The sequence below is a fragment of the Capsicum annuum genome, chromosome 12, assembly GCF_002878395.1.
Source record: "Capsicum annuum cultivar UCD-10X-F1 chromosome 12, UCD10Xv1.1, whole genome shotgun sequence".
In the NCBI taxonomy this organism is placed as follows: Eukaryota; Viridiplantae; Streptophyta; class Magnoliopsida; order Solanales; family Solanaceae; genus Capsicum; species Capsicum annuum.
The window spans coordinates 200,347,664-200,356,019 of NC_061122.1; positions in this window are offsets into that span (position 1 = coordinate 200,347,664).

Below are 8,356 nucleotides of genomic sequence, written 5' to 3' on the forward strand. Positions count from 1 at the left end.
ATCATAAATTTATTAAGATTATGCTAATATTTACAACAACAACAACATACCCCGTGTATTTCGATAAAGTGGGGTTTGGGAAGGATAGAGTGTACGCAGACCATACTACTACCTCAAATGAAGTAGAGAGGTTGTTTTCGATAGACCACCGGCTCGATAACAAATATAACAAAAAACATAAAATCAAACAACACACAAAGGGTGGCACATTGCTAGATAATAAAGAAAACAAGACACCCACAAAGTATTATTACATACTTGTTATAAGAAATCATAGACATCACCAAAACACCATGAACAAGAGGCTACAATACACTATATGCACCAATACAAATGGAGCACGCTTTTCTACTATTGCAAATGTACTACTACCTACTAGCCCTCTACCCTAATCTGCACCCTCCAAACCTTTTTATCAAGGGTCATGTCTTTCATAAGCGATAACTGCCCCATGTCCTGCTTAATCACCTCCCTCCAATATTTTTTCGACCTACCTCTACCCCACTTAAAACTATCTATAGCCGGTCTCTCACATCTCCAAACTGGGCATCTGTGTCCCTTCTCATCACATTCCTAAACTAACGCAACCTCACTTCTCGCATCTTGTCCTCTACCGAAGCCACTTCCACCTTCTCCCGAATAATCTTATTTCTAACCTTATCTTTTCTAGTAAGTTCACACATCTACCATAATATCCTCATCTCTGCCACCTTCAACTTTTGGATGTGTAAATTCTTAATTGGATAATACTTTACTCCATACAACATAGTCTATTGGACTGCCACTTTGAAGAACTTACCTTTAAGCTTTAGAGGCACCTTCTTATCATACAAGACTCAAGGTGAGCTGCCATTTCAACCATGTTGGACCAATGAGGTACGAGACATCCTCATCAATCTCATCATTTCCCTAAATCATAGACCAAATATAGTTGACAATCTCCCTCTTTCGAATGGCCTGAGAATCCAACTCCACAACCACGCTATCCTCACCCAGCAAATTATTAAACTTATATGCCAAGTACTTAATTTTAGTTCTGCTCAATCTAAAACATTTAGATTCAAGGTTCTATCTCCAAACCTCTAACTTATCATAACTCCCCCCGAGTCTCGTCAATTAGTACAACATCATCAGCAAATAACATATACCAAAGCACCTTTCCTTGAATATGTCACATCAAAACATCCATCACCAAGGTAAATAAAAATGGGCTAAGAGTTTATCCCTATTGCAAACACATCAAAATTGGAAATTTCTCTGAATTTTCTCTTACCGTACTTACACGAGTCTTCACACTATCGTACATATCATAGATCGACCTAGTGTATGCCACGGGCACCCCTAGCCTCCAAGCACCTACACAAGATCTCCCTGGGAACTCTATCATACGTCTTCTCAAAATCAATGAACACCATGTGCAATTCCTTCTTCCTCTCCCTAATCTGCTCCATTAATATCCTCACGAGGTGAATGGCCTCAGTAGTAAAATGACTTATAATTTTTATCAACTTTTAAGTCACTTAATTTCATAATTTATATTTTTATCTATTTTGGAAAATTTTAAATTGACAATCCTATATAATTTCAATAGGTAGAACTAAAGACTTTGGTGTTGAAGGGATTATGTATGATTTAAATACAAAGTTTAATGGATTGATACATGCAATTGTAATTTAACTGAAGATATACATCAAATCAGTTCAAAATGAAGTTAAGTACGTAATAAGTGATATATGTCCATCAATGATCATACACAATGATACAGGAGTCAAGGTATATTTGGATCAAAAGGAGAATAAAATTTTCATTGTACATTACTGTGAAGGATATAACAATGAATCAAATGGAACATAATGATCAATCCATCATTTGTATTGGGAACCTAAGATCTAATGAAGGAATTGTGGAGAGGCATCAACTATGATCAAATGGTATAAAAGAAAAATATGTATATATGGTAGTAGTATAAAATTTGTATGTATATAATTTCAAAAAATATTTTTATACAATTATATATCAAAAAGTTGTATGAAACAAGTAAGAATTGGGCGTTAACTTCTATCCTTTTTTTTGTCATATGTCTATAAACGGCATAGGATGTGTATGTGTAATGTATGTTATGTGTATAATATGTGAATTAATTGTCCAAACATTATATTTTTTTAACTGTAGACACGAGTTTCAACTGAATTCGTATCTACAACGATTGATGTCGACGCCATGAAAAGATTATAACTCTAATTTCATAGCAATAAAAAGTTACTCAATGCATATACAATATTGATTTATTTAAGCTCGATTAATTAAAACTACAAGGATATCAAATTATATACAAATTTCATGGACTACCAAAATTTTAAAATTAAAACCCACTAAAAAAACTTTAAAATGGAAATAGAGCATCAGTTTTATTGGGAGAGATTGTGCAGGATATTTATCATTCTTTTTTAAAAATTTAAATACAGATGGAGAAAGGGAGGGGGAGAAAGGGGTGGGGTGGGGTGGGGGAACGTAAAAAGGAGTTTCAAAATTTTATCCCTTTAGCAATTATCAACAGTTATTGAGGAGAGGGGAAAAATATACACACTAAAAGTTAGGAGGAATTTTAATTAATATATATATATATATATATATATATATATATATATATATTAAACAATTTAAAAAAACAATTCATTTTTATAAATTTGCTATAACTTGCACTTCAAACTTTAATATAATAATTATAGAAAAATATTGCTACAACTTGCAATAAATAATCTAAAAAATGGGGAAAAAATTAGTCTCAGTGTTATGGCCTTATTATGATTTTGGTCCCTGTGATATTTGACTTTTCATATTTAACCTTTAATTAAACAAATTGAATGATTTTAATCCTGTACTAACTGTGGTTAGCAATTTAAACAGACTTACAACCACTGTTAAGGATAATTATGGTATTACAACAAGAAACACTTCTTTACAAATAAAAAACACCTTAGTGTTACAAATCGTCTATAGCATCCTCCCCTCATTCATAATCAGCTCTCCTTCCTTCTTTTATATAGATGGAGATTATTCATCTAATTCATGGATGAATAACTTTTGTGTTTCTAGGTTGATGAACACTTTTTTTCTTTACTTACCTTCGCTTTTGTGTGAAAATAATTTAGCAACTCCTAGGGCACATAAAGGAACTCACTACACGTGGTGAAGAGAAGATAATTAGCCTTTTCGACAATGAAACTACATTAGAAGAACGGGTTGCAATAAACGTTGATATGTAAGTACTCAGTCAAGTTTAATTGGACTAGATCTTCATATTGCTTGATGAAACAGGACCAAAAAATTTTATTATATGGCAATCAAGACATTAATAGTTCATCATTTGAAAGAAAGCACATCTGTGTGTGTATATTATGGCTTATATGAATATTTACTTGATCTACCAAATATAAAGTAATATTGAAAATGAATCCATATAATTTAGTATTACAAATAAAATTAAAATAATTTATGCCTTACTATTGAGAAATCACACGATGTTAAAGTTACTGTATCTAAATTTGTGATGATGCACCAGATACAACCAATTTGTGATCAAGTATTTTAAGGCGTATTTGGGATCAATCTGTGATGATGCACTTGATACAATTATATAAATTGAATGATGAGATAACACATAACATTGATTATATTTTGGATAAAGAATAATTTCGCTAAATTTTTTAAATAAGAATCATAGGAATTAAATATTGTGGTGCACTTTCTAATTATGACTAGTTATATTTGTCACGATCTAATTTTTCAGGTCATGATGAGACCTACTATAATCTACCATTAGGTAAGCCAACCTATTGTCTGCGCTGCTAGCAGCGGACTATCAAGAGAAGGTATAAAGATAGCAAAATAATTATAATAATAAAAGACATATATATATATATAGGACAGTTCCAAAACCTCATGAAATCGGTACAAGATCTTCTAATATAATAAGAAAATAAAATGAAGTAGTAAATGAATATAAAGGTAAACTTATCTTTGAATACAACATACAAACCAGTCTAATCTATAAGAGGAAGAATGATAATACTCCGAAGGTTAGGAGTTCACCCCAAATCTCTTATCCATAACTTCTCCATACGATGTACACAACAACGGCGAGGATTTGTACTATGATCTGCAAGTTGCGGAAGTATAGTATGATTACTAAACATGTGGTACTCATTGCCGACTGAGCTCCAAAGATAATTCAAATATAAATAACATGCAAGAAGGAATGTAAACTACAGCTAAATATCCAGGGAGCTAACATAATACAACTAAGGAGGCAATAAGGATGAACTATCCTATTCTAGTCGTACTTAGGGACTAAAGCACTATACCGTATAGTAATCACCAGTATATAAAATAAAGGGTAATAGAAGGATATATAGTAGTACACAAGGCCAAGAAATGAATATACAATATGAATAAATGACAAAAGAGAGGAACTAATACTGAAATAATCAGGATCCCTAATCCAGACGTCTAAACATGGGATAATCATCCCTAATATAACGTAAGAGATAGGAATCAAAATTATACCTCCAACATCAGTACCGGTCCATAATAAACCTACCACGGACTAACCATAATAATAACATTAAAGTAATCGGCTAGTCAGAAAAAATAATACCTTAACCGAGCTCCATAACTCGAAAGGTTCAATCAGCACACAACACACAACAAACAACACTTATATATGCAACCCCTTATAGGGTTGATAGATATAAGGACCAAACAACATACTGGTGATAGGCAACGCACATGCACGAATAAATGCAAAGTAAATCCATAGTATAATAACCAATCCAAGTTCCATAAGGCAACCCAGTGTATACACCTCCTCCAGTTTGATGGCTCGTAAATATAGGACCTACGGTAACCTTTCTTCTTAGGCATGTGGCTCAAGGATGAAAGGCCCCCTAGGGGGGTCGAGAGTACTTGTATACACCAATCAGGTCTCGATCCAGGATTTTCAATCATAATTAATCAACTTCATCCAATACCAGAGAGATGTAATTATAATAAATGCATGGACTCAAATAGAGGCTAAAAGAATATAAGTCAGTAAATCCATTGTCCAGGATTAACTCCGTGACTAAATCATCATAAAAGTGTAGAAAGAGTAAAAATTTCCTCCGACTGAAGTAAACAATAGTGGTAAAACCATGACCAAAATCTATCTCGGTCAAATTTCTAAGACATCATGTTTAGTTCCAAAAGCACATAAATCATTCATTAAGGTGGTACAATTTCCGTTATGAAAAAATTCATTTTAAAAGTGAAAAATGAAAATAAATCCATTTTTAGAAAAACAATAGTAAAATCATATTTATAGTTAGAATCATACCATTAACTGAGCATGAAGGTACCAAATATATGCTTTCCATGACCAGTGTCCAAACAATATAATTATAAGCATCTAAATGTCTATAGACTAATAACATCCTTCAAAAAGATAGATCACTCACCCAGAGTTCAAATAATATCGTCATCACGGCCTTTGGCCCAATAATATATAATTGGCATAACTGTAATATCATAGTTCAAAAAACCATAATAATCCACTGAGTAAAGCAGTAGACCTTATAATAAAGGTCTTTAGCCTCAACTATGTCTAACATACTAGCAACCTAGGGTAATAGAATCTTATGGGAATAACAAGTGTTTCATCTTAAGGGTCGATTCAACCTTCAATCCTAAACTCATAAATTAGGCTAAGTTATATAAGTTTATCCATAAACAATCCTAACATCCCTATCTAACATTCAATATATATAATACACAATCTAATAAAGAAGAGTAGACAGAAGCCTACCTCGATGCCGAACCGCAAATTCTTAAATGGGCCAAAAATCGTCCGTCTTTGATCCACGAACTTAGAATGCCACTGCGCTATCAAAATAGAAATCTACACGTCATTAGGAGTAAAATGAGGCCCATATTGCTATATAAAGGGTTGGGTTGGAATTTGGATCAAGAATGAGCTCATGGTCCCTGCAAATGGAATTTAAAATTGAATTCATCATGAGGTCCCTCGAAGAACAAGGAATGTTGTGCTTAAAAATTAAGCACAATGGTGCATGACTATCATCCCCTAAGGTTTAGGGAGTTAAAGACCTAATTTCTAAGAATTTACCATGAGATAGGATGGAAATTAATGGAAAAATAAATGGAAAATGACCAAGGAGTGTTAGGCTAACTTACCTTAGCTTCAATGGCTAATTCACCATTTTTACCTCTCTTTAAGATCTCAAAATAGTGTAAATAAGGTGAAGGAAATGATGGAAAATCGGGTGAAGAAGGAGATTTAAGATCCCCTAGGTGCCACTTAAGCGGTCACCCAATCGCTTAAGCGACTGCCGCTAAAGAGGAGCCTTGACCGCTAAAGTGCTTAGGAATATAGCATGAGTACCAATAAAGTGACGCCTAGGTCGCTAAAGCGGTGTCCGCTAAATCAAATATTGTTTGCTTAAGAGGCTCTTGGCCAAATGGACAAGGCCGCTAAAGCGCCGCCGCTTAAGCGATCACTTAAGTGGTTGCACTGCAACGTGATGCATCAGATTTTCTAAGTCCAAAATAGACTCTGATCGGGTGCTCGCTATTCATTTGAAACCCCATGCGCGCAAACAAACTATGCTACCATGCCAAATTCGACATGTCAAACTCAATGGAACCATTAAAACTTTAATTCGAGATTGTTTTGACTAAACATGGGGCCGCACCTGTAGTTTTATTTTTCATATAACCCACCCAATAGTCCAAAATAAGTTTAAAACCTGAACCAAGGGTCCTGTAGCCTAAAATCAATGTTCCTGGAGCTAATAGGGTTGCCAAAATTCTCATCCGAGGTCATCTATTAGGAGCTTTGATCCGAGACTAATTCCTTAACAATGAAAGCTCCAACACAAGAAAATGAGCCTAAAACCCAAATGCATTATCTGATAACCAAATTGATAGTTTTGGCAGTTCATAAATAACCTATAGCAGTTATGAGAAGGCTCAAAATGCCAAAAAAGTGTACAAATCAGGGAAATGACCTAGAGGGTCATTACAATATCCACTACTTAAAGAACTTTCGTTAGTGAAAGCCAATGGATAAACAGATCACAAAATTTCAAAAGGATGAGGTACTGGGCTCGCATGCTTCGAGCAAGACTCCCAAGGTAAACTGTAAGAAGAAATAATATTTCAAAGGGATTTTTTTATAGGTATCCCTTTTTCAACCAACTTCCTTACTTCACTTCTCTAACAACCAAAACTCAACCTCAAGAAATAACTGGCCTCCCACTGAACCGAAGAAGGCTGATGCATGTAAATCTAAATCACTACACACTGATACTATACTGATACCAAAACAACCAAGTGAAAATCCATCCAAGCCAAAGGTAAACCAAGGAATGAATCATGCAACCAACTCCAACATACAAATATAACTTTTTTTTGCCTTTCCAAACCTGCTATCCACTCCAAACTAAGAAGAAGGTCAATCGATTCCTGTTCGTACAATTCCATCATACTAACCTCAGGAACTAAATCTGATCTAGCGAAATCCATGCTACTAAGCATAAGATAAACCCACAAGGTGTTACCTGGATACACAATGAAGATGGTCAAATTCTACAATCCATGCTAATACTACAACTATTCCGAGTGACCCCCAAAACTAATAATCAAGAATTTAAAGCACAAACTTTTATAACCAAATAATCCGCTCCAGGATGTCCTATCAATCGAGGATGAATCCATGTTGAATCCAACTCGATCATACTACTCCTGCTGATTAGATCATCTAAAATTTCAATGAAAACTAAAAATTAATTCACCTCAATACGCCAAAATTGAAGAAGTGTAAAAAAGTAGGCAAGGAGTAGGCTTAGCCAACCTATAGATAAAACCTTAATTGGGATAAATCTAAAAACGAAGGCTACACCCAAACTCTACAACTCCCGGTTGAAACCATAACACCAAGGCTGAATTGCCCGATTTTAACTATCATAACAAATCATGTAGATGGGTAAGCATACACACTCCAAATCTACCATAAACCTTAAGCCACCATTCCAAGGTATCAAATTCAAACTGAATCCAATGAGTATAAACTGAGGGCAAAAACTTAACTCACCCCTCTATCCAAGATTAGGCATATCGTTACTGGATCCTATCAGAGCTGAAGTAGAAATGTAGTTGAAGAGCAAAGTCACAATAGAGGATAACCATAGGAAGAGAGCACAAGCAATCAACTCATATCTGTTGAAAGACGCGAATCATCAAATCATACCCAAGAACTCACTAATGCTACAAGTCGTACTAACGATAAGCAAAACTTTAG